The 27,045-nt window shown below is 40.6% G+C and overlaps 2 pseudogenes; both read right to left on the bottom strand.

The window, feature by feature from the left end:
* Positions 1 to 18,023: 18,023 nt before the first annotated feature.
* On the bottom strand, positions 18,024 to 18,599 carry LOC114901391 (annotated as a pseudogene).
* Positions 18,600 to 24,466: 5,867 nt separating this feature from the next.
* On the bottom strand, positions 24,467 to 25,963 carry LOC114901578 (annotated as a pseudogene).
* Positions 25,964 to 27,045: the final 1,082 nt, after the last annotated feature.

Genomic DNA, 27,045 nt, shown 5'->3' on the forward strand with positions numbered 1-27,045 from the left:
GCTTCTGCCTTTGGTGATCTCTGGTTGGAATGCTCTTCGCCAGATATGGGCATGGCTCACTCCCTCTCTTATTTCTGGCATTGTCATTGCCACTCCAAATTGCAATCCTCCATAAGACTATTCCTTGCTCTGCTTTCTCTCTTTAACGTTATTATTATTTTACTTTTTTTTTTATCATTTGTTTCCCTCAATCTAATGTAAGCTTCGTAAGGACAGGGATTTGTGTCTATTTTGTTCCCCACTGGCAAATGGTAAACAATAAATATTTGTTGAACACATGAGTGCCTTATTTTATTATAATTAACTAGATTACTTCATTAACGCAAAGTTTCATTATTTCTGTGCCTGTAGAAGTAACTATGGCTGCTAGAGAATGGATCATCAATGGACATTCTCTTAAAAATTCAGACACTTTAGTGATTTTTGCTAGTTCACTAATATAATAGTCTTCATATTTTCTGCAGTTGTTGTTATAGGTGATTGCTGCCATGCTTCCTTTACATGTGAACAAGAATTTATTGATCATCTAGACATGGATGTCTAGGTATAGATCTCCTTGCTAAGTGCAATGGAGATATGAAAGCAGGATTTAAACATTCAAGAAATCTACCATGTAGCATACTAAACCAGTTAGAGGAATATAGAACCGTTAAGAGCTAGAGACCATTGTCAAGTACTAATAGTTCATATAGTAAAGAGAGAGAGAGTGAGTTTTCAATAGAGAGAATTCTAAAATGGAAATTAATCAGACACAGTTGTCTAACATTATCTAAAATGTTTCGCTGCAAATTTTATATGTCTCAAATACATGATACTGGGGAGTTTCCATCTATCTTTGACAATAGTCTGTTTGATTTTTTTATTTCTTTTTGCGGTACGCGGGCCTCTCACTGCTGTGGCCTCTCCCGTTGCGGAGCACAGGCTCCGGACGCGCAGGCCCAGCATCCATGGCTCACGGGCCCAGCTGCTCCACGGCATGTGGGATCCTCCCGGACCGGGGCACAAACCCGTGTCCCCTGCATCGGCAGGTGGACTCTCAACCACTGCGCCACCAGGGAAGCCCAGTCTGTTTGATTTCTTAATATCACCAATGGCCTCCTTTTCTGAATTCCTATAGAATTATAGCCTGTATCATTGGCCACTCTTGTGTGATTCACTCAGGTGAAGGGCAATAATCTTGATATTTAAAAAAGTCACAAGAACAAGGGCCCACATGGGAGGAGAGTTGTGAGGGGAAATGAATCCTGAAATCAGATCAGAGTTGTGAAGCAGGAGTGAGCCAGGATGTGGCTTCTGGTGGCTGCTCATGGGGCTGGCCTCTGTCACAGGCTTATAATGGATCTGAGTTCCAATGGTTTGGATGGTTGGCCTTAGTAACAAATAAAAGCTTTTGAAGCTGGGCTTTAGCAGTGGGCAGCTGAATGCCTTTTGAACTTCAGTAGGCTAAGCTGACTGACATATCTTTTAACTATATATAAATAATACTTGTCCTGGACTACAGTGATGGAAACTCAAGGCCAGGGAGGGGGTGGTGGCATTTTTTTTTTTTAGGACTTTTATTTTTCTTTCAATAAAATTAAACTTTTTAAGAAGAGTTTGAATTAACTATTTAAGGTACACTAGTTACATAATAGTATTCATTCTCTGTTTTTCTCAAGACAGTTTTTTTTGTTAAATGACTCCTGTGTCATCAGATTGTTATATCACATTAGAACTAAAGTGCAATGATTTTTGAGAGCAACATGGAAATTCTTCCTTCAGGGAGAACTATAGTTTTCATAAGATAAGGGATTAGGACTACGTTTTTGAGGTTGGTAGCTTCCTACCCTGCTGGCAAACTCGTTGGGAGCCCTGAGGTTTGGGTCAGCACCAAAAGTAGGATCCATTCAATCCTGTAGCGATCAGATTCAAGGAGACTTGTTGATCTTACTGCGGGAAAGTTTCAAATGGAGAAGGCAAATATCTGGTTCAAAGCTTTAGAATTGGAAAGCATTTACATTCGGACTCCTCTGTACTGAATAGAGAAATCCATGAGGAAGCTAGGGGGAAAGCTGCATTTCTCAAGTTAAAGCCAATGACTGTAGTTATGTGAGTGAATAACATACTTTACCTTATCTGTGTTTGAAATTTTTTGTTACATGTATTACTGTGGTTGAGTTTTTACTAATCTGTTACTTTTGGGGAATATCATCACCAACCTTTAGTAGCAAGACCAGACTTTCAGGGCTCTAACAAGTAATACTGAAAACATTTTTGTATGTACAGCATACATGTTTCTTCTCAGCATTTCCAAGCTAGATATAAGCATTACTGCTTCTGTCATCACAGAGTTTATATAAAGTCTTGCTAACTCAGTCTCCTCAAAGAACCAAATATTGAAAACATCTGTAACAAAATATATCAGTAATGCAATTTGTACAAGGGTGACACAAAGATTATTTTAAAAAGGAGAAGCAGTCAAGCTCATTTAACAAATATTTCCTTAGTGCCCACCGTGTGGGAGGTGTTGGGTGCTGGAGAAGACAGTCTTTGTTCTTTAAGGGAGCAGCATACTTTCTAGTAGACCGAGAGCAACATCTCACATTGAAGCACGAATTTAAAAGATTAAGACCTATGTTGTGCCCAGAAAATATTCTTTGAGAAAAAACTTTTTTTTTATTATGGTAAAATACACATAACATAAAATTTGCCCTTTCAACCATTTTAAAGTATATAGTTCTGTGGCATTAAGTACATTCCCATTGTTATGCTGCCATTGTCACCATCCATTCCCAAGAACTTTTTCACCCTGTCCAACTGAAACTCTGTATCCATTAAACAATAACTCCCCATTTCCATCTCCCTCCCAGCCCCTGGCACCCACCATTCTACTTTCTGTCTCTATGAATTTGATTGCTTTAGGTACCTCCCATAAGTGGAATCATATAGTATTTGTCCTTTTGTGACTGGCTAGTATCACTTAGCCAGATGTCGTCAAGGTTCATCCATGTTGTAGCATGTGTCAGAATTTTCTTCTTTATCACGGTGGAACAATATTCCATTGCCTGTATATGCCACATTTTGTTTCTCCATTCATTTGTTGATGGACACTTGGGTTGCTTCCACCTTTTGGCCATTGTTCATAGGAGAATAATAATTCTACGAACAAAGGAATGGTAAGCCAGTCTTCAGAAGATTAATATACAACTCTGCATAATAATGAGACCTTGAATACTGCTACCAGTTCTATCCTACCTTCCCTTCCCTTGCCCTATGCCAGATCAATCAATTCTTAACTAGTTTCAAATCAAAGGGTCTTGTAGGCCAAGGTTAATGTTGAAGACAAAGTATAGTTATTTAGTCTCCCTTACTTAAATATATCACAAATGGTTTATTAGTTTTAAAATGTTAATATTCTTTTTTGATAATTTATGATTATTGTAGGAAACTTGGAAAATATAGACTATTGTAAAGAAGTTTCAAAATCACTCAAACTTTCATTATCTGAAGATAACCACCATTATCACTCATTATTTCTTCCAGACATTTTTTCTCACATAAAATTGTATTTATATATATATATATGCATCCACAGAAATAAATAATGCTAATATCTCAGGCATTTAAATGATTTTTTATAAAATTGGGATAATTTATATTTTTATGTATTATGAATACATCCCTTTTATGCAGTTACAGACATAAGCCTTTAAATAAGTATTGAAAGCTACTTTGAAATTTATAAGTGAAAAAGCATGCAAAATATAAAATGAATAATGAGCAAAATAATCATTAATTTCTCATAAGGAATCATCATTTCTTTTCATAGATGGCAGTTTTCTAGGATACCCAAATATTTTGTGGAAAGTATGGCATGAAACATGAAAAAAAATAAAGCTTAGGAGTAAAAATATTTTATTCAATAACTTAGCCAAATAAGCATGTTTTTATTATAAACCTTTTACAGTGATTTTAAATAGAACTAGGACACGATACACTTGGTGATGTTGTTTCATAATTATTCCATCATAGTGGTGCTCTCACTTCCTAGAACACAGCAGGACAGTCTGAAAAGGCAGAGATTCTGAATATTTTATTGCAGGAAATAGTATTATATCTTTTGTTCATTGTTTTGCAATCTACATTGTGATGAAATTTTAAATGTTCCATTTCCTTTCTTCAGAGAGGGAATCATGGGTCAGTTCTACCTAGAATCTCAGCCAGTGTGTTTTGGCATTATACTTTTATGTCCCAAGGAGCATGCTTTCATGTGTCTTGACTTCACATTTACTATTTTTAGCCACTATAGACAAATGTTATATCCTCTAAGACTGTCCTAGAGACCATATTTGCTGACTCTGCCTGCCACTTTGGGGATATTTATTCTGACTATTCTAGTTTGCATCAAAAGTATCATTGGTTCTCTCTCTCTCTTTCTTATAATTGCAAATTATGTGTTTATCCTTGTTTCCATTCATCCTGTCATAGACATATATATTTGAATGGTAATATAATAGTTAAAAAACATCATATTGTGTTCTACCTTTCTTAGTTAACATTCATAGTTAGTTTCTGATTGACTCCAGTCTTTTTTTCAGCTTTATTGAGGTATAATTGAGAAATAAAATTATTATATATATAGAGAGAGAGAGTGTACAACATGATGATTTGATATACATATACATTGTGAAAGGATTCCCATAATCAAGTTAATTAACACATCTCACTTCATATTTACCTTTTTTTATGAGAATACTTAAGTTCTACTCTCTTAGCAAATTTCAGTTATACAATGCAGTATTATTGACTGTAATCACTGTGTTTTATGTTACAGAACGTATTAATTTTATACTGGAAAGTCTGTATTCTTATCAACCTCTCCCCATTTAACCCACCCCCCAACCCCTGGCAACTACCATTCTACTCTCTGTTTCTACAAATTCAACCTTTTTTTTGAAGATGTGCAGTTGTTAAATGGTCACGCAAGCACTCCCCAGCTATCTCTGGGCTCAGGGCAGAGGGAGCCTTTTCAATAAGTGGTGTTGTGAAAACTGGATAGACACATGCAAAAGAATTAAACTGGATCCCTATCTTACACCATACACAAAAGTCAACCCACTGAGCCCATGTGCTGCAACTACTGAAGCCCACACGCCTGTGAGATCACACATATGAGATCACACGGTATTTGTCCTTTTCTGTCTGGCTTATTTCAGTTAGCAAAATGCCCTTCAGTTTCATCCATGTTGTTGCAAATAGCAGGATTTCTTTTTTTAAAAGGCTGAATAATATTCCATTTTGTATTTATGTATATATATACATGTATGTATATATATATCTTTATATCTATATCATATTTGCTTTATTCATTCATCCATCAACAGATACTCAGGTTGTTTCCATACCTTGGCTATTGCGAATAGCCTGCAATGAACATGAGAGTACGGACATCTCTTCGAGTCAATGATTTAATTTACTTTGGATATATACCCAGAAGTGGGATTGCTGGATCATATGGTAGTCCTATTTTTAAATTCTTGAGGAATCTACATACTGTTTTTCATAGTGACTGTGTCAGTTTCCACCAACAACGTACGGGGGTTCCCTTTTCTCCACATCCTTGCCAGCATTTGTCACCTCTATTTTTTTTTGGCTGCATTGGGTCTTCGTTGCTGTGCACAGGCTTTCTCTAGTTGTGGTGAGCAGGGGCTACTCTTTGCTGTAGTGCGCGGGCTTCTCATTGCGGTGGTTTCTCTTGTTGCGGAGCACGGGCTCTAAGTGCGAGGGCTTCAGTAATTGCAGCACGTGGGCTCAGTGTGTTGACTTTTGTGTATGGTGTAAGATAGGGATCCAGTTTAATTCTTTTGCATGTGCCTATCCAGTTTTCACAGCAGCATTTATTGAAAAGGCTCCCTCTGCCCTGAGCCCAGAGAGAGCTGTGGGGAGGGCTTGTGTGACCATTTAACAACTGCCTTGTTTGCTGCTGTCCTGTGGGACTTATGAATGCAAGTCACATTAGCCCTCAGAACCAGGTGATTTGGGCAGGGGGGCTGTGCCTCAGATGGCAGCCTTAAAAGTTGGAGTACTAGATGTGTGTTCCAAACCCTTTGTTCCTTTGGGGGAAGCTGGTAGTTGGGGTCTCCCTCCTGATTACAAGGCACTATGCCAAGGGTGGGGTTTATGATGAGAGAGTGTCTCAGCCTTCTGAACCCATTTCGATATGGGTATTTTCTCAGTTGCCCAATGTGTAGGAGTCATTCAACTAGTTTCTGGATTTCTTTCAGGGGGAATCGGTCCATATGTAGCTGTATATTTGGTGTATCTATGGGAGGAAGGAAAGTCAGGAGCCTCCTATGTCATCATCTTGGTGATGTCACCTTGGTTCTCTCTCTTTTACTCTCAAAGCCATACACACAGTGGTGGTTGATTAGATGACGGCAGAGTGTAGAGAACAGGGCTTAGAACTCAGAGTGAGAAAATCTAACTCATTAGAAAATCTTCCTCTAGTGACCTTGAAGCAGTCACTTAAATTCTTTTAAAAATTTTACTTACTTAGGGGCTTCCCTGGTGGCATAGTGGTTAAGAATCTGCCTGCCAATTCAGGGGACATGGGTTCGATCCCTGGTTCGTGGGTTCGATCCCTGGTCCGGGAAGATCCCACATGCCGCAGAGCAACTAAGCCCGTGCGCCACAACTACTGAGCCTGCACTCTAAAGCCCGTGAGCCACAACTACTGAAGCCCGCATGCCTAGAGGCCATGCTCCGCAACAAGAGAAGCCACGACAATGAGAAGGCCGTGTACCTCAGCGAAGAGTAGCCCCCGCTCACCACAACTAGAGAAAGCCTGTGTGCAGCAACAAAGACCCAACACAGCCAAAAAAAACCCCAAACAAATAAATAATTTTAAAAATTTACTTAAAAAATTTAATTTTGGTAAAATATACGTAAATAAAATTTACCATTTTAACCGTTTTTAAGTGTACAGTTCAGTAGTATTAAATATATTCACATTGTCTTGCAGCTAATCTCCAAAACTCTTTCATCCTGCAAAATTGAAACTCTATAACAATTAAACAACAAATCTTCATTTCACACCCCTCCACCCCTCAGCCCCTGATAACCACCATACTATTGATACTTTCTGTCTTTATGAATTTAATTACTTTATACACCTAACATAAGTTAGTTACACAGTATTTGTTTTCTTGTGACTGGCTTATTTCACTTAGCATGTTCTCAAGGTTCATTCATGTTTGGCATGTGTCACAATTTTCTTCCTTTTAAAAGCTGAATAATATTCCATGTATGTATATGCAACATTTTGTTTTTCCATTCATCTGTCCATTGATGCGTGGGTATTCCTACTTTTGAGCTTTTGTGAATGATGCTGCGATGAGCAGGGGAGTACAAAAATCTTTTGAGATCCTGCTTTCAATTCTTTTGGGTGTATGCTCAGAAGTGGAATTGCTGGATCATATAGTAATTCTATTTTTAATTTTTTAAGGGACAGTCATACTGTTTTCCACAGTGGCTGCACCATTTTATACTCCCCCCAGCAGAGCACATGGGTTCCAGTTTCTCCCCATTGTCATTAATATTTGTTATTTTCTGTTTTTTGGCTAATAGCCATTCTAGTGAGTGTGAGGTGGCATTTCATTGTGGTTTTGATTTGCATTTTCCTAATGATAAGTGACGTTGAGCATCTTTTCATGTGGTTGTTAGCCGTATACCACTGTTAGTATATTATCTTTGGGAAAATACCTATTCAAGTCCTTGTCCAGTTTTTCTTCCAGTTTTATTGAGATATAATCAATATACAGCATTGTATAAGTTTGAGATGTACCACATAATGATTTGACTTATATACATCATTAAATGATGACCATAATAAGATTAGTAAACATCTATTATCTTATATAGATACAAAATTAAATAGAAAAATATATATTTTCCTTGTGATGAGAACTCTTAGAATTTTCTCTCTTAACAACTTTCATATATAATGTAGCATTGTTAATCATATTTATCGTATTTATTGTATATTATGTCCCTAGTACTTATTTATCTTATAACTGGAAATTTGTACCTTTTGACCGCCTTCATACAATTGCCCCTCCTGTCATCCCCTGCCTCTGGTAACCACCAATCTGATCTCCTTTTCTATGAGTTTGAGTTTTTGTTTGTTTGTTTTTGAAGTATAATTGACCTGTAACATGATGTTAGTGCACAATCTAGTGATTTGAGATTTCTATAAATTTCAAAATGATCACCATGAGAATTCAGGAGTTTTAAAAAATATATTCTGGATATTAACCCCTTATAAGATATATGATTTGCAAATATTTTTTCCCATTGTGTAGGTTACCTTTCACTTTGCTGATTGTGTCCTTTGATGGACAGAAGTTTTTAAATTTTGTTATAGTCCAATTTACCTGTTTTTACTTTTGTTGCCTGTGCTTTTGGTGTCATGTCAAAGAAATCTTTGTTAAATCCAGTATCATGAAATTTTTCATCATCATAAATTTTGAGCATAAATTTTATTATATATAAAGTGATTATGATAATTCCTATCTCATTTCTTATGAGAATAAAATGTGATAATCAAGATTAAATGCTTAGCATGGTGCTCGATGAACATGACAAGTGTTCTACAAATGTTACTAGAATTTAAATGAGGGTGAGATTTCAAAATTTATATACCTGTGCCAATATTATATTCAAGCATCCACATAACAAAAATATCTGTAATTTTTTAACCTAAATATTGGGGAATAACACAGAGACAGCCATTCCTACAATTGATAGACCCATGATGCTTGGAATAGTCTGGGAAATCATAAGTAGAACTGGTAGGTCTAGCCTTGAGAAATATATGATTGTAAAATGAACTGCTGTTAATTGTTATTGCTGAAATTGGAATGGTGGCTGCGCCACCACTGATTTCTGATCCTCAGTCCCCCTGCCCTCTATTCTATTGCAATGTGTTTCTCCAGTTCTGGGTAGAGGGGTGAAATTTCCATTGGTCAGTATCTCATGTTTCCATGCAACAAGTACTGCATAGCATGCTTCGCATGTTTCTCCTTTTCAGTTCTGCCTTTCTGTTTGGTACCCATGCCCGTGAAGCTGCCCATGGAGCCTCTATGGCTCAGGCCCCTTGTGAGACCGCCAACATCCATTTCAAAGGGGTTGTCCCTCAATGCACCCAAGTCACCAATTTCCCGGGTACCAGAGCAGTGCTGACTCTGTACAGAGCTGACAAAACACTTTCCACCTCTTAACTGGACCCAAAGCGTCCCATCCATGACTTTGTGTAGGGAGTCACAAAGACAAAGAAGTGTGCTCCAAAGCAGAATTTTCTTCCTTTTCTTGATCAAGTTTTCAAAAATGGTTTCCTGTAAACTTCACTATAGAGTCCAAGAAACTGATAATGACATATCAGGAGCTTTGTGATCTGGCCCCTGCCTACCTTTCTGACATCGCTTTTGACATCTCCTCCCTTCTTTCCCTATTTACATAACCTTTCTTCAAACTCCTGTCGTTCTGAACTGGCTTCAGCTAGCTCTCCCTGCCTGTACTTTTTCCTATCATGATCTTTTAGCCTTAGCCTACCTCCTTCCTTTTTCCATCCCCAGCTGCCTTACTGAATCCTATGTGAAATTCAAACTTCAAGTCAAGCCTTGTATCTTTTTGCAAGGCCTCCCCAGGATCCACCTGTTTTTCACCTTTCCCCTCCACATCCCACTAGATTTTATGCAGTTTTTAATGCTTTCAGAGCAGACACCAGGTACTGTAATGGTGAAGAATACAAGCTACATAGTTAGACTGCCTGAATTGAAATTCTAGCTCTGCCACTTACTTTAGCTGTAACTAGGAGATGTTACTTCTCATGTACCTGTGCTTCCTTATCTGTAAAATGAGGGTAACTATAGTACCTATCTCACTGGATTTCTTTTATCTGCATTATTTTTAATTTCAATGCTGAAATTTTCCCAATGGAACACTCTGGAGGCAGGCTTCTTGTGTCTTTTGGATATGTCCATCAGTTTTTTAAAACAACTTTATTGAGATACTATACAATTCACCCATCAGTACTTCATTTATTTTTATTGCCAAATAATATTCTACTTAATGGATATATCCCATTGTGCGTCTCCATCAGTTGATATACATTTGGGTTTTTTCTATTTTGGGGCTATTGTGAACAAAGCTGCTATGAATATTTATATACTAGTTTCTGTGTGAACATATATTTTAATTTTTCTTGGGTGTATACCTAGGGATGGAATTTTTGGATCATGTGGTAACTATGTTTTACATTTTTTAAACATTTATTTATTTTTGTCTACATTGGGTCTTTGTTGCTGCACGCGGACTTTCTGTAGTTGCGGGGAATGAGGGCCACTCTTCACTGCGGTGCACGGGCTTCTCATTGCGGTGGCCTCTCTTGTTGTGGAGCACAGGCTCTAGGGCGCGCAGGCTTCAGCAGTTGTGGCACACGGGCTCAGTAGTTGTGGCTCGCGGGCTCTAGAGCTCAGGCTCAGTAGTTGTGGCTAACGGGCCCAGTTGCTCCGTGGCATGTGGGATCCTCCCGGACCGGGGCACGAACCCGTGTCCCCTGCATCGGCAGGTGGACTCTCAACCACTGCGCCACCAGGGAAGCCCCAGCACCATTTTTGAAACTCATTGAGTTTTTATGAGTTGCAAAAAATTAATATCTGTAAAGCACTTAGAATAGTACATGGGGATGCTAGCAGAACTGAGTAAACAGTAGTAATTATTATTTTGACATTTATTATGCTAAATCATCATCCTATGTCTACTTGCCTCTCTCTCTCAAGACCACCTTAATCTTTGTATCTGCGTGCTTGGCCTAGCACCTGACAGACAGTGCATGCTACGTGCCGAATAGATTTTTTTGAATGGATGAATGATAAGTAGGGCTTCTATGCTGATGCAATCAGTGGGTAAAGCACAGGACAGATACCAATTTCAACACTGATATTCTGTGCTAACCTTGGGTCCGAACCAAAGGGCCTCTCAAACTTAGAACATGTCTGCCCTAGGGCATGTCCCCAGAGAGCATAGCACAAAACCCCTGGGTTCAGATCACTCTGGACAACTAGAATCTCTTCAGCATGTTTATCATTCCCACTTGTTTGTTTCCTTCTCCCCTCGTCCCTGAACATGAACTCAGGGAATGGAATCCCTCCCTAATATTTGTTTCAGCAAAATCTCCTCTGCTGGATCCTTTGGCTTTCAACCCCTAAAAGTTGAAGAGTGCAAGGCTTACTCCCAGCACCTTAACTATTTCCGTCTACATTCTTTCCCCACATGATCTCATCTGGTTTAATGGCTTTAAATACCATGTAAGTGCTGATGACTCCCAAACCTGTTATTCCAGCCGTAAATCTTCACTGAGATCCAGACTTATATTTCAATTGTCTCCTTCACATCTCTTCTCAGATCTCTAACAGGCATCTCAAACTTAACGTAAAGATAACAGAGTTTCCCCACATCTTCTCTCAGTCGTCCTCATCTGAGGAAGTAAATGGCTCCATAAAATTCTCCCGGTTGCTGATATAAAAAATTTAGGATTTGTCCTTGATTTCTTTCTCTCATCTTCATATCAAGCAAATTCTATTGGATCTGCCTTCAAAATATGCCAGCATTGTATGCCCATTCACCATCTCCCGCGCTTCCACTTGAGGACAAGCCCTCTGCTTGTACTCAGTTTAATGAAGTAGCTTCTGACTGCTCTCTTCCACTCCTGCCTCTTTCAATTCCATTCTTTACATAATAGCACAGAGGATATGTTTGAAAACATAAATTAGATTATCCTACTCCTCTCTTTAAACCCCTCTAATGGTTTCAGTTACATTGGGATAATGTCCAAATTTCTTACCATGACCAACAAGACTTCTTTTTTTTTTTTAACGTGGACCAGTTTTAAAGTCTTTACTGAATTTGTTACAATATTGCTTTTTTTAAAATGTTTTTTGGCCTCGGGGCATGTGGGATCTTAGCTCCCTGACCAGGGATCAAACCCGTACCCCCACTGTGTTGGAAGACAAAGTCTTAACCAGTGGACCGCCAGGGAAATCCTCAACAAGACTTTCTTGATTTTGTCCTTTAAATAACCGGATTTTAAAGGTTGAAATTTCTACCAGGTGCAAAGATTTAATAATATGAGATTTCAAACTGAGTTGCCAGTTCACAATATGCAGGTGTTCAAAGGAAATGGACATAAACTTTTCATAACTCTTGAAACTCTTTGATAAAAGAGTTGAAACAGTAGAAGAGAGAGGATTTTGTGAGAAATAAATACTTAGAAAAAGCTACATTATGAGTCCCATTCCATATTCTGCCAAGGAGGACTAGGAATGCCTCCCCCTCACCTCAGACCTGGTGGTGGTCGAGAGCTTCCATGGGGCCACTTGCAAAACTTATAGGGTTATTTCTTCTGTTGGGAGGCACAGTGGACTTGCTTCTGCCTGAGGGATTAAGAGAACGAGAGACAGACTGACTGGGTAATTTTGGGGGCAGAATCAGGAGAATGTGGCTACGTTAGGATTGTGGAGGCAGGGTTAGGGGCCAGCTGTGGGCCACAAGGGAGAGAGCCTGTGTGTGAGGGTGTCCTGAGATCTGACTAACGGGGCGTGTGGAGTGTGGAAACTCCAGCAGCAACTATTTGGTGGTGAATGCCTAGGGACTGAGGAAGGAGTCCTGAGGGAGCGCTCAAAATAGAAGTGCTTTTGCCCCACCACAGGGAACTGCAGAGAGAGGGCTCATTAGGGAACCTCCAGAGCCCTGAAAGTTCCCATGAGGAAGAGAGTCAGCATTAAACGTCTGCCAGGCCTGGGAAATGCAAAGCCAGATTACTTTGGTTGTAGTCCAGATAAGACCCTTCCTGCTCCTTTTCCAGCCTCCCTGTGCATCAGCCAATCTCAGAAGAGTTGAAGCCGCAGTTCCCGAGTTTTCAGTGTGCTGAACTGAAATGTCCAGTTTCTGGTTTGAGGCTGTTTTGTGACTTGAAGTGATCTTGGAACAACCTGTTTGACAAGCGTGAAAAGTAAAGTCATATGACACGCTGGAGTTCTTTATCCCTGGCTGGAGAAGTTTCCCTTGCTAAATAAATTTGGAAGAAAAAAGAGAAAGGAATGAATAAAAGTACGGTTTAATAGTATTATAAGTACAGCCGAAGTACACGTGGCGAAGGCTCTACTTGCTCAGCCCCTTAAGCCACGTTATCCCCTGAGAAAGCCTTCCCCAGCCTGCAAGTCTAAAGCAGCAACATCTTTTTCTCCACCTGTTCCTCAGCAATTTTACTCTTCTTTTTTCTTCAAAGCACTGACTACAGTATGAAAGTACCTTGTTCAGGTGTTTCCTTATTATCAGTTATGTTCCCTTGGATTATAAGTTCCATAACAGCAAGAATCCTTCCTCTTTGGCTCACTGCTATATCCCCACTGACTACAACAGGTGCCCTGTGTATATAAGTGCTCAGTAAGTATTTTTTGAGTGAATGAATGAATGAGTAAAAACTGTATAAGGAACATAGATCTAAGAGTGAGAAAAATGTGTATTTGCCCAACTTTAATGGAGTTTTTTTTTCTTTTTTTTTTTTTTTTTTGCGGTATGTGGGCCTCTCACTGTTGTGGCCTCTCCCGTTGCGGAGCACAGGCTCCGGACGCGCAGGCTCAGCGGCCATGGCTCACGGGCCCAGCCGCTCCGTGGCATGTGGGATTTTCCCGGACCGGGGCACGAACCCGTGTCCCCTGCATTGGCAGGCGGACTCTCAACCACTGCGCCACCAGGGAAGCCCTAATTCAATGCAGTTTAACCCTATGTATAGGTTTGTGTAACCACAGTCAAGACACAAACCATTCCATCATCACAAAAGAACTCCTTCGTGCCGTGACTATGCATCTGTACCTGCCCCTCACTATACCCTTTGTGGTTTTTTTGTTTTGTTTTGTTTTTGTTTATGCTTCTTACTTTTGTAATAGTGGCTTGTGCCACACAGAGTTTTTTTATCCAAAATAATTTTAGTAAATGTTGAGATTTTTGTCTCAGAAGGCATTCCTCGCATTGATATCATAAAAAAACTGCCTTTTGGTTTCTTTTAGCACTTCTATGCTATCATTTTAAAAATATTTGACCGCTATGGAATTTACTTTTATATAAATTATCATGTATAGATAAATTTTACTTTTTTTCCCAGATTATTAGCTTGTTTCCCTAACACTATTTATTGATCTTTTTCTTCACTAATTTAAAATGCTACCTTTTATCATTACTCAGTCCCTGTATATGTTGGTTTATTTCCAGCCTTTCTGTTATGTTTCACTGCCTTGGTGTAGTCATGTGCCACTACCATGGCATTTTGCCTGTTTGAGGTTTATGATGTTCGAATGACTAGTACACTAGTCTTTCTTCATTAATCTTCTTTTCCAGAAATTTCTTGGCTGTTATTTTTAAAATAATAGTGTCTGGTCTCAAACAAAAATTTCTTTTCTGTTATATAAAGTTGATCCTATTCAACATATAATTTACCATAAGGAGACATCCACATCCACAATATTGAGTCTTCTATTCAAGAATATGGTCTGCATTTCCATTTGTTCAAGATTTCCTTTATTACTTTCAGTAGTGTTTTAATTTTTTAAAATATAGATCTTCTGCATTTTTTGTGATGTGAATTCCTAGGTATAGTTAACCCTTTATGCCTTAGTTTCCTGGTATATTAAATTTGGTAATAGTAACTGTCTTAGAATAATTGGCAAAGATTGAAATGTGTAATATATGTGCATGACATTTAATAGTAGTATAATAATGCATAGTTAATATTATTTATTTTTTCAAATTATTTTCCGTATCTGAGTCAGTATGAAGAGAGTAGGGGAACTAGGGTGTGGCAAGGACTTTTCTAGCCACAGGAAAGACCAGTTTTTCTTTTTCTTTCTCTGACTCCTGTTTTTTTCAATTTTTTGAATTGCCAAACAGGGCAAATATACTAAGTGTGACTGAGATAAAGGAAAACCACTTGTGGATAAGAAATCACTGAGAAGGAAGTCTGATGCTAAAGAAGGATATTGGAAGTTCACTAGAGGGTGTGGCTGAGAGAATAATTTAAGTAGCATTTTGACATCAGCTGAGGGAAGTGAAAAAAGCTAGGAGTTGTTTTTTGTTTTGTTTTTTCCTTTGAAGAAATAAAGGGGAAAAGGGGAAATTATGATAGGAATAATAAGAGTGTTACTAAACATTATGTAGCTATTGTCTTTAAACTAAATTCTATATTGTATTTTGTAATGTTCCTATGTTATGCTGTTATATTGAAGAAAGAAATGAAAAGACTAAGAAAATGTATTAGAGAAATCAGATTAGATCAATGGGAAACCAGGTTGACTGATGGACACTGGACCACATGCTCTCTTTGGGCAGTATTTTTTAATGGTAAGTCCAATTCTGTACCATCAGGGAAGCTTATCTAAAACCCCCATCTTATCAATCAGTGGCAAATATCACAGCTGTCTAGTAAAGGTTTTATAAAACACATTTTCTAAAATTTAAAAACACAGTAATACAAACCAATACATAAATCGGGACGTGTTAACCTTTTGTGGGGGCCACAGATTGTTTGAGAATGTGTTCAGTTAGCAAATATTTTTTGAGTGCTTACATGTAGACAACGCCCTGAGCTGGGGATAAAGTAGTATCACAGAAAACGCTTCTACTGCCATGGAATTTACAGCCTTGTGGGGAGTCAGGAATAAAATGTCTAGTCATACAAGTGAGCATGTCGTTACAAACTGGGACAAGTGTGAGGACGGGAAAGCATGGAGGCCTATGAGTCTGTGTAACAGGAGGACGAGGCAGAGAGCTGGGGTGGGGGAGGGCCACTAGCAGAAGGACTTCCTCAGGAAGTGATAAAAATTGGATGAGATACCACTTTAGCACACAATTCCAGAGGGGTCATAGACTCCAAACCTGTCAGTGAGCTCCAGGCTAATAAGCCCTGCTCTCCAGTGGTGTTCCTGGTCTCGATTGTGTGAAGCAGAGAATGCTGTAGGGGAGATTTTGTTCTGGGTAGAGGAGATTGGATTTGTGCCTGAGGAGCAGGGAGGTTCTGCAGCCAGGGAACCTCTGTCATGGGAATTCCCAGGTGTGTTCAGATCCATGTTGCGTCACACCTGTTTGCTCCCTGCCTTGTCTCTAAGTGATTGTAAAATGCTCTCCTAATCTCGTTCCCATCTTGGACCCTGAGCTTTGTCTCCTGGGCTTCATGCACTTATTTATTCTCCATTAAAAGTATAAATTTGAAGGCTTTCCCAGGCTAGTGCCTTGGTGAGACTCAGACTCATTTTGTGAACCTGCATTAGAAAAGCAAACTCTAAATCCCTCTTGACAGGGGTGGGGCCTATCTAACCAGGGTGTTGCTGCTCGAGATGTGACATAAGACAGAAAAACAGGCTCATATCAGAGCTAACACTTAAAGAAAACACCAGGTAAGCTCTGCTTATTTTTGCTTGGTCTTCAGATGTTACTCAGATGGCATGGTTATCTTCTCAATTAAAAAAAAGGAAAATAGAAGGTGCTTTATCTATAGTTATACCCTCTGTTCAATTCTCAATTTCAAGATCTGATCATTCATTTTTACTTCTAACATTTCCCTGTATTCTAAATAACTTCTGGTCTATATCCACTAGCTTCCCAATTCTTGGTCTTTCAACCTTACCTTAAACTCTGCCTGGTCTATGAAGTTTGCCCTAATTAGAGGAAGTTGAATTATAAATAGTTGATTCACTTACTCCCACTAGTGAAGCATGAAATAGAGAGTTTTTTGGACTAAAAGAAGAAAAAAGTTTTGTCCTATTTATTTTTGTCTCAATTAGTCTAACAGTCCTGGTGGAGAAGAAGAGGATAACTTCTAGAACATCATATATTAGATGTGCTATTTCCCACATCAGAAACTGTGCTAACTTGTTATTGCCTCTAATGCAAATTCCATGGCCTTGTTTTCAAAGCCCTACTATGCACACCATCCCCACTTTCCAGCCTTACCTCCTCCGCAGGACTCCTCAAAATGAAATCTTTGCTCTAACCAAACCGGTTTGCTCACTCTTTCCCAGACAGACCTTGGTATTTTCTGTCTCCTCACCTGGCTTATGTCATTCCCCCATGAGCCAAGAATAAACCTCTCTCTCTCTATTCCCTCATCTATACAAGTTCTACCATTTTCTGTAGCCATTTTAATTTTTCCTTCCCCTTCAATTCCTTTGCAAACCACCCAGTTTTTTCCCCTTCATGGGGGAATTTTGTGAATCCCATGGGCTTTTAATTTCTATCTCATATTTGGCAATTAACCAGATGTTGCCTAATTATACTTTTCCATTGCTGGATTATGTTGCAATTTCTTTTTTGGTATTTATCTCTTATCTTTCCAAGTAATCCCCGGGTTATGGGGAAGGACCTCATATTAGACTCGGTGTGTCTCTTGCAGCACCTGGCATGGTGTATTGAACACAGTGGAGCTTGATACAAACGTGTTTACTGATTGATATTTCTTTCCAAGTCCTGCATTTTTTCCAGGGCACCTTGATGCTCTCAGCACTAGGAGGGAGTTATGATGATAACGGTGGTGATGAAAGGAGTCAGGGTGAGCACAGAAGAGAGGTTCATTCAATGTGCTATTTGACTGATTGACTAGATGGTGAAGTTGACATTTAGGACAGTGATGAAAGTGGTTGTGGGAATTATTCTGATGTTCACTCAGTCAACAAATATTTAACATTTCTGATTGGTGTAAACTGCTTTTGAATTTCGGTGGAAAAAAACAGAGTTACAAAGAAGATTCCAGAGCTTAAGTCATTATTTGTCGATACCTTCAAAAACAAAGAGTACATCTTTCACACACACATGTACTTGTGTGTATACAGTTGCAGAAACACTTTATCCCTTAGTACAAGCTTCTTTGTTCTCAGGGGAAACCCTCCTATTTCTGTTTCTGAGTTCTTCTGTATTTCTCGGTTTCTACAACTGAATTCCTACCCAGCATTCAGCTCAAGGCACCAGCAACACAACTCCACTAGAGTCCACCAGGACACCCTAGTGTGTGTGACATCCACACAGGCAACATGATTCAGCACATGGTGCCCACAGCTGGGCAGGTGCGTGGTGATTGCCATCTCCACTACAAAATTAGCCATGCCCACAAGCCAAGAGACCACAATCAGCCTCGGGCTGACTGCTGCCATGTAGTGCAGGGGGTCACCCACCATATAATGGTCATAGGCCATTGCTATCAGCAGTGGGAACTCAGTCCCCTCCAGAGCCAGGGAGAGGAAGAGCTGGGCCCCACATTGAGTAAAGGAGATGGTCTTCGTCTCCAGGAGGAAGCACACCAGCATCTGGGGAGCCCCACAATGGAGAGGCTGCCGAGGAAGAAGTACATGGACGGGTGGAGGCGGGCGTCCAGCTGACCAGGAGGATGATGAGCCCGTTGCCCAGCAGGGTCAGCAGATAGGCGGCCCCAAACAGGACAGAGAGCCCAGCCTGCGTCTACCTGTCCCTGGAGAGGCCCATGAGGACAGACTCACCCAGGTCAGGTTGTCCCTCCTCATGGAGCAGGTGGGTCAGGCTGCAGGCGGAGGTGCTGGGTTAGAGAGGCCAGAATCAGAATCAGAACTCACAGTCTGGGTTTGAACAAAGGACTTTAAGTAGGACTGCAAGTACTTGTGTTTTTCCTCCGTTAGACTCTGAGTTTCTTGAAGTCAGGGACCTTTTCTGATCTTTCTTTTTATACAGAGATTTCTAACAAATGTTTCACAATAAAAACATTTTGTTGGGTAAATGAATAGAAAGAGTTTAAAGTAGTAGTCTTGAGGATTATTATCTGATCCCAAGATGTAGGACTTGTATTCTGAAACCCTGCCTTGTCCTTATTACTCATGCTGGAGCAGGTGGTTTTCCTGCTTCTCCCATTATCCAGGCTGGGTCAGTGACAGAGCAAAAATCCCTCATTTGGTTCTCAGTGTACTGATTAATCAGGGTTAATCCTAGGATGATAAGATCAAGGCATCATTGTAGAACATTATACCAACTATAATTATGTCCCAGCTTCTGTGATTTTGCTATTTCCTTGGTGAAATGCTGGCGTTTATTTGAGTGCTAAACTAAGTGATTAATGTAAGATGAATGCACACATCACTTACTTGCAATGACGTTTGGAAACTGACGGTGCCCACTGGTGAAGTCAGTAAGGGAGTGCCTCTGAAACCCTTGGAGCTTTGTTATGTGTAAATCCTTCTGTCATAGCAAAGACATGTTTGCCCTTGGAACACCTCCCTATTTACTTTGCTTGTCTTTAGCCTCTATCAAAGGATAAAGATGTCTTTTTTTTAGCAAAAAGGTACTAAGCAATTTTATAGTCTGTATTTCTCTGTTAATAACAAGACCCTCTAGTCCCATTTCAATGTTCACCTCATGTGTCTTTACAACACGTCGGGAGAAGGTAGTGCTGTTGGCTAGTATGAGAGTAAGTAGAGACCACAGAGAAACATAGAAGAGTCTGACTGCTGGGAAAGCCCTTTTGGATGTCCATTTGGGAAAGTTTGAGAGGGAAGGAAAAAACTCCATGTTAAAGGGTTTGCCTATGAAAATCCCACAGGACCCAAGGTGGAAACCAGAGCAGTGCTTTCCACATTGGCTACACATTAGAATTGCCTGGGGTGCTTTGAAAACTCCAGAAGCCCAGACCACACTCCAGAGTAATTAAATCAGAACCTCAGGAGGGTGAAACCCAGACATTAGTATGTTAGTAACTTTTTAATATTTTCTGGTAACTAAAATGTAAAACTTTAATTACAAGTTTGAGAATCACTGCTTTAGAGGGAACTTTTAACCTTATTTTTGAAAACTTAAGACGTAGTATTTTTGAGAGAGGAATATGTTTAGAGATAAAACCAGTAGAGCTTTTGAGGAGGAAAAATCTTTGACCTAAACTCATTCTTTGTTTGAAAAAGTTGAGGCCAAATCCCACTGAATAGTGAAAAAGTGATCCTGAATTTCTTGCCATTTGTGTGCTGGGTCTCCCCTTAGCTTTAGCCTTCTGAGGTCTGGTCCAAAACAAATGTTTTAGAATGTCTTAGATCCAGGGAAGAACTGGTTAGTATCAACTGAGACAATGTGTGAGAAAGCCCTTCATAACTTCAGAGCATTATCTAAATAAAAAGGATTTGTATTAAAGATATGAGAGATGGGTCACAGAATCCAATGAAATGGAAATGAAAACAATTCACCCCAAGTCTTTCTAACAGGGTTTGAAGATAGGACTGTGGTTGGATGGGGGTGAAGAGGGCAGAGCAGCTGGATGCTATCCTCCATCTTTCCTACTAGCTAGTTGGAACTTACAACTTTCTTCTTTCAGTCCTTTTGTGGCCGGAACGTGTCACTGTAGAAAATGCCCAGAATAGAAACTGGCTTTGGCACAATACCCAGCTGAGTTTCTGAACCCTGCACCTGGGATGGGAGCCCGTGGCTTTCCACAGAGCCTATTTCTTTTGTCAGTGCAATAAGTAACCAAGCTTTAGTCCCCGAATGTGGCTCATGAGTGCCAAAAACAGCAACTGAAATTCTCACCACTGAAGAGAATAAAATGCAAAGTGAGAGTCACAGAAAAGAATGTAGGCTGGAAGGAAATTCTGGGATCACCATTTCAACCTCATCGTTTTACAAATGAGGAAACTGAGACTCAGAAAGCAGAAGTGGTTTGCTCAAGATCATTCTGCCAGTTGGAAGCAAAGCTGGAACTGAATCTGAAATCTGAGGACCACAGCCCCCATCTTCTTCTTGCTACATCACATTATGTTACCACTTGGAGCATGAAGAGTGTATCACAGCTGCTAGTGGGGAGCCGCAGCTCCCACAGAATGAAATGTAGCACAGGTTTGATTTATGGGGGGAGGGGAACGTCAGAAAAGGTGTGGTGTTTGGATGCCGCTCCTGGGGAGCCAGGTGGAAACTTTGAACTGCCACAATGTAACGCAGGGAAACAGGCTGAAGAGTAGTTTGGACAGATCAGTGGACTGGTGGTCCAGTTCGTCAAGTACCAGCTGACCTCTTTCCATTTTATCTGTAAAAGGGAAACATCCACCCCATAGTGTAATGGGGGGATAGAGCCCACATACCTTGACTCTTAACTTATTCTGAAGCCAGGAGGTGGAACTGGAAACCCCCCTCCACTAAGCCCAGCTCTTTCACTCCTCTTTTCTGATTTCTAGCAAACAAACTGCTTGAAGGGTAGAGAGGGTATTTTTTCTTTTTATTGTGCCCTTTCTAGTTCTAACAGAGACTGGCATATAGAGCCGGTGGACTGAATGAATGAGTGAACATCATATCGAGGAGGGTTTCTTTAAAATTCATCCTCTCATCTAGGACCTCAGTGTAGAACCTTGTTACTGATGTTTTCAGAGTCTGCTCTGTGATACCGGCTCAAGAATGACTCTAAACGGAAGGGTCTTTTGAGGGACCAAACAGTTGTTTCCTCCTGATTAGTAAGTGCCCTTTAAATACATTGAGTCTCTCTTTAAAGAGGCAAGGGCCAAGAAAAATTTCTAAATTCTAAAACTCAAACAATGGGATAAGTAGGAAAATATTTTGGACATTTCCCCCCTCTTTTCTAACCTACAACCTAATGAACTGATGCCTTCTTTGGATAAACTAGATGTATGCACTACTGCTGCAGACAATACAATCTAAATTTTATTTTATATATAAAAGATATGCTTTAATTATTAGGATTAGAAAGTGTCAATGGATTATTGTCCCAACTACGTCATAATTTAATGAAGGATTATAGCTCAACAAGTATAGAACGAACATCAGTTGACTCCTTCCAACTTTTAACTGGTTTTATCCAACCTCATAGACAAAGTTTGTTCATTCAGCTACTTGGTGAGCATTTCTGTAGCCAGGTTATGTTAGAAGGTGTACTAGAATACCACACTCCTCAAAGCTGGATGTTCCATAGACATGTGATGAGGGTAAAGGAAAATACATCAAAGTATAAGCACTGTGGGTTTTTTCTCACTCACTGACGAGGAAGAACTCCTGAGGCTTCTTTGCTGTAGAAATCACAGACACTGGGTAAAGGGCGGGCAAATGCCTAAGTGTGGAGGCTTTGGTTGGGGGAGAGAACTTTGAGAAGGAATAGAGAAAGGAAAAGGTAATCTGTTGATTTGAGGGGAGAAATTGATAGTCTAAAAATGAGAAGTCTAAAAATGAGAGTTAAAATATGTTTCTCAGGAGATGGAGCTGAGTGCCTCAGATGGGAGTTGGAGCAGTAGGGGAAAGGACCAGGGAGGGGATTAAGAGGAGGATGGAGGCTGGTGGTCATGGTCCTAGGGGGAGAGGGAGGCAGGAAGGGGCTGAGGGAGTGAGTGAAAGGGAGGGAAGGGAAAAGGAGGTCTTCAATAAAATTAAAAACAAAAGTTTTGCTGGACATGTCTCCAAAGAAGATATACAAATGGCCAACACACACATGAAGAGATGCTCAGCATCATTAGTCATTAGGGACGTGCAAATTAAAAACACAGTAACATATCACTTCATACCCACTGGGATGGCTACAATCAAAGGATCAGAACGTAAGTGTGGTCGAGGAAGTAGAGAAATTGGAACCCTCATTCATTGCTAGTGGGAATGTAAAACAGTTCAGCCATGGTGGAGAACAATTTGGCACTTCCTTAAAAAGTTAAACATAGAGTTACCGTATGACCCAGCAGTTCCACTCCAGGGTATGTACCCAAAAGAATAAAAGACAGGTTTTCAAACAAAACCTTGTACATGAAAGTTTATAGCAGTACTATTCACAATAGCCCAAAGTTGGAAGCAACCCAAATGTCCATCACCTGATGAATGGATCAACAAAATGTGCTTATTTCCCTACAAGTGAACATTATTCAGCCATAAAAAGGAATGAAGCCCTGCTACATGCAACAATATGGATAGACCTCAAAAACATTATGCTAAATGAAAGAAGCCAGACACAAAAGATCACATATCGTACGATTCCATTTATATGAAGTACCCAGAACAGGCAAATCCATAAAGACAGGATTCAGACTAGTGTCTGTAAGGGCCTGGGAGGGGGGATGAACGGGGAGTGAGTGCTTAAAGGGTATGAGGTGCGCTCGGGGGGTGATGAAAATGTTATGGAACTAGATAGCATGAGGTTCTGCAACATTGTGAATATACTAAGTGCCACTGAATTGCACATTGTAAATGTTTAAAATCATGAATTGTATGTGATGTGAATTTTACCTCAATTTTAAAAAAAAGTTTTGCTAGGAGTTTTCAAAGATACTTCATTTTCTCCTCCTCAACCTTTTGACATTTTCTCAACAGACTAAGTTTGAATGGTTCTCAATTTATATTTTGTATATTTGCTTGTGGGTAAGACAAACCAGAAATCTGTAATATTTAGGTAAGAGATGCTTCATTCTGATTTTTAAAAGTTGTTTTAAACATTTTTCTGGATAAAATATTATTGCCTCACTTTATTCTCACTTTACATTCTAGGATGTTTAGAGTTCAATCATTAACTGTGGGTTAGAAGAGTAGAGTGAAATTATCACTAACAGGGAGTTGTAATTCTTTCTTTTTTAAGTAGCTTGGCTTATCTCTAATGGTACGTGGCACAATTCTTAGTCAAGCATGTGTTCTGAATACATCCTTCAGTTTTCATAAGAGCATGTCCTTAGACCTGATTATGTAGAAAGATATTTGTTTGAGGTTATGAACATTCACTTTTTGGCCAGCCACTTGCCACCCACTGCAAGTCTGAAGGGGAAGTGAGCAGAGTGATATCCACGTGATTCACACTGTGTCCAGTCCTGCTCGTCAAGGATGTGGGGCTTATTACTATGACTTTGGCTCCAAGTCCCCATGTGAATACCCCAGCCTCCTGAGTTGAGCTGGACCACGTGTGATCACATGATGACGTTTGTACCTCTGGCCTAAGACCTGTTTGATCCCATGGGCACGGTGAATCTTGTAACTTAGAGCTTGTCCCCTCTTTTTTTCACTGATTTCAGAAAAGCTTAGACATATGGTTGTAGCATTTAGGAAATAGACTTTCTTAGCATAAATTTTGTGTACTGCTCAAGCTTCTGATTTAGTCTTCCTTTCTAATTCATATGTGCCAGTATATCTTTCTTTTTTCATTTAATTTTCTGTAGGCTGTATGTATTTCTAAGTTGTTGTAATTCACCTTTTTTAGACTAAGTCAGGAACCAGAAATAGTGCCCAGAGATAAAATTCCACTTCTCTATTATTTCAAAAGATAGTATGGATTGTGGCCTCTCTCACCTGCTTCCTTACACACACGTGCACACACATGCCCACACATGCACGTGCACACAGCAGGCGGAGGGCACGCTCCAGTGCCCACCGTCTTCAGAGTGAGGCCCTCTTATGACAAGGTCACATTCTAATGCTTTGATTCAGAGCGCCTCATCAGAGCCTGACTCAGAGCAGCCTTCATCTCCTTGCTCCTCAGACTGTAGATGAGCGGATTCAACATGGGGGTAAAAGGGCACAACCACCTTGTCCTGCTTGCCTCAGGCCGTGGAGCCAGGCTGCATGTAGGTAACCAGGGCCGGCCTGTAAGGCATGGAGACCACAGTGAAGTGGGAGGCGCAGGTCCCAAACGCTTTGCGGTGGCCCCCGCTGGAGCGGATCCGCAGGATGGTGGCCACAATGTGGGTGTAGGACAGTGCGACCAGGCAGCAGGGCACCAGCAGCACTGGAGGCCACTGTGACCGCCTGGTTGAGGGTGATGTCCACGCAGGCCAACCTGAGGAGTGCCAGTGTCTCACAAGCCACATGGTTCAGCACGTGGTGCCCACAGGTGGGCAGATGCACTGTGACCACAGTCTCCACTGAAGCATTAGCCAGACTCACGAGCCAGGAGACCACTGCCAGCCCCGCACAGAGCCTTGGCCGCATCACTGCCACGTAGAGCAGGGGGTCGCAGATGGCCACATAGCGATCATAGGCCATTGCTGCCAGCAGCAGGAACTCAGGGCCAGGGAGAAGAAGAGCTGGGTTCCACACTGGGTGAAGGAGATGGTCTTCGTCTCCAGGAGGAAGCGCACCAGCATCTGGGGAACCCCACAATGGAGAGGCTGCCGAGGAAGAAGTACATGGACGGGTGGAGGCGGGCGTCCAGCTGACCAGGAGGATGATGAGCCCGTTGCCCAGCAGGGTCAGCAGATAGGCGGCCCCAAACAGGACAGAGAGCCCAGCCTGCGTCTACCTGTCCCTGGAGAGGCCCATGAGGACAGACTCACCCAGGTCAGGTTGTCCCTCCTCATGGAGCAGGTGGGTCAGGCTGTCAGGGGAGGAGCAGAGGCAGGGAGGGGCAAGTAAAGGTCTCACTCCAGGAGTCTGGGAGTAAGTCGTGGGCCAGGACTGGAGCACCTCCCGTCAGGTTCCTTAACCTAGGTGCTTAGGAGAGAATGCAGTGAAGATGGTGGGGCAAAGGACATTTGAGTTCTCACACTAGACTCAAGGATGAAGTCCCTGTTTTGGTCGTCCTTTTACATCTAGGATCCAGCAGTTACAGTTATATAGGATATAAGCTATTGGTATAGAAGGAAAGATAGAGGGAAAAAGTGGCGGAGAGAAGGGAGAAAGAATGATAGGAAAGAAAAAAGGAAGGTAAAAGAGAAAGGAAAACTAAGGAAGGAAGGTAGGAAAACAGGAAAAGGAGGGAAGTGAAGTAGAAGACAGGGAAGAAAGGAAGGAGTCTCCACTGTGGGGTGGCTGTGGGAAAAGTATTACAAGCAGATACTTGAGACCAAGAGGAGCGCCTAGGGGTCCATCCCTAAAAGACTGAATTCATTTGCTCTGTATGTTTCTTCTGGGGTCCAGGTCTGGGTCACTGCCTAGAAAGGAGTCCTCTCACATCATTCTCGTGCCCATCAGTCTGGACGAAGTTTAAATACTTCAAATCAGTATAGGTTAAGCCCCTGCTGTGTGCCAGGGACTGTGCTAGACATCAGACACCTGTCTGTGGACCAGAAATGCAGAAGCATGAGTCTCGCTCCTTGGTTCTTATAATTTAATCGGGGACATAGAGATTAAATTAATGATTACAAAAATTAATTAAGTATAATTGTGCTAAGTGCTCTGAAGGAGAAGAACAAGGTTACTAGTTGGTTAATTAAATTTGCAGTTGTAATTAAATTATGACTGCGGTTATGCCTTATTTCTCAATAATATGCAATTTATGTAGTAAGTTGCAGGCATTTATTTAGATGTTTAAATAAATGATAAAAAAATAATATAATGAGAGCATCTGGAAACCAATGATACTTAACATGTCACTACTGAGTATGAAGTGACTGACATCCACTGATTCTTTTCAGGGGGAGTGAATTCTTTCTTAGCTAAGTTTGCCCTGGGTCATTTTCCTTCCAACATGTTGACCAGTCTTCTATAAACATAGAATTAAATGCCATCAGTTTTTCTTAATAGAAATGTAATATCAAGGTATATTTACTGCTCTTAAAATATGAATAATTAGTACATTAATTAACTCAATTATTTAAAAATATTTATTGAGCATATGAGGTACTATGCTTTCAACCAACCTCTAGGAAATACTGCCTTTCAGTGTTAGGAATTTGTTTTAGAAAATCAGCAGTGCCACAGAATCAAATAAGAAATTAAAAAAAAATTGGGTCTTGGTAAAATCTATGAGAATCAAATGAGACAGCGTAACAAAGGACAAAAGCAATATATCAGTGTTAAGAAAACCAGAGTGGAGCCACATAATCAAATGCAACAGAATTGAAAAGCATAATCCAATTCAGAGTCTCTCTAGCTGGGAAGGGGGTCTGGGTGCTGATTGGTGGAGGGAGAGAGCAGAGAACCTGGATGGATCAGGCATCTCTTGCCTTCCACTCAGCCCTGGTCCTGCAGTGGCCAGCAGGTGTCACTGTAGAAACTGCTAAGAATAGAAACTGGCTTTAGATTCTCAGGATTGGAGACAAGGTTCTGGGG

This window comes from Monodon monoceros, unplaced genomic scaffold (genome assembly GCF_005190385.1).
Source record: "Monodon monoceros isolate NGI ecotype Baffin Bay Population unplaced genomic scaffold, NGI_Narwhal_1 Super_Scaffold_2, whole genome shotgun sequence".
Taxonomy (NCBI): Eukaryota; Metazoa; Chordata; class Mammalia; order Artiodactyla; family Monodontidae; genus Monodon; species Monodon monoceros.